The sequence below is a fragment of the Electrophorus electricus genome, unplaced genomic scaffold, assembly GCF_041902795.1.
Source record: "Electrophorus electricus isolate QZ-2024a unplaced genomic scaffold, ASM4190279v1 Scaffold142, whole genome shotgun sequence".
Taxonomy (NCBI): Eukaryota; Metazoa; Chordata; class Actinopteri; order Gymnotiformes; family Gymnotidae; genus Electrophorus; species Electrophorus electricus.
This window is the reverse complement of record NW_027658423.1, coordinates 111,593-112,500: the sequence shown is the minus strand read 5'-3', so window position 1 is coordinate 112,500 and position 908 is coordinate 111,593.

Here is a 908-nt window from a genome sequence, read left to right as displayed (position 1 = left end):
GTGTGACCTCTTGGGCCTGGAAGTCAGGTTGTAGTATTATTAAAAAAAAAAGGGTCAAACTGCATGGTCCGCCCAGGCCCAGAGCTACTTTGCTGGGTATGATTCTGTGACCTCTTGGGTCTGGAAATGTGGTACTTTGAATGATTAAAAGAGTGAAACGGTCTGAAGTGTGCGCAGGTGTAAAGCAACCTTGCTAGGCATGAAGGTGTGACCTCCAGGGCCTGGAAGTCTGGTAGTAGTAGTATGATTTAAAGGCACAAAGTGATTGAAGTGTGCCCAGGCCCAGAGCTACTTTGCTGGGCATGAATGTGTTTGAACTCTTGGGCCTGGAAGTCTATTTCTAGGCTTATATAAAGGGTCAAACTTCTTGAAGTGTGCCCAGGCCCAGAGCTACTTTGCTGGGCATGACTGTGTTTGACCTCTTGGGCCTGGAAGTCTGGTAGTAGTAGTAGTAGTAGTAGTAGTAGTAGTAGTAGTAGTAGTAGTATGATTTAAAGGTACAAAGTGAATGAAGTGTGCCCAGGCCCACAGCTACTTTGCTGGGCATGACTGTGTTTGACCTCTTGGGCCTGAAAGTCTATTTCTAGGCTTATATAAAGGGTCAAACTTCTTGAAGTGTGCCCAGGCCCAGAGCTACTTTGCTGGGCATGACTGTGTTTGACCTCTGGGGCCTGGAAGTCTGGTAGTAGTAGTATGATTTAAAGACACAAAGTGATTGAAGTGTGCCCAGGCCCAGAGCTACTTTGCTGGGCATGAATGTGTTTGAACTCTTGGGCCTGGAAGTCTGGTAGTAGTAGTATGATTTAAAGGTACAAAGTGAATGAAGTGTGCCCAGGCCCAGAGCTACTTTGCTGTGCATGACTGTGTTTGACCTCTTGGCTCTGGAAGTCTATTTCTAGGCTTATATA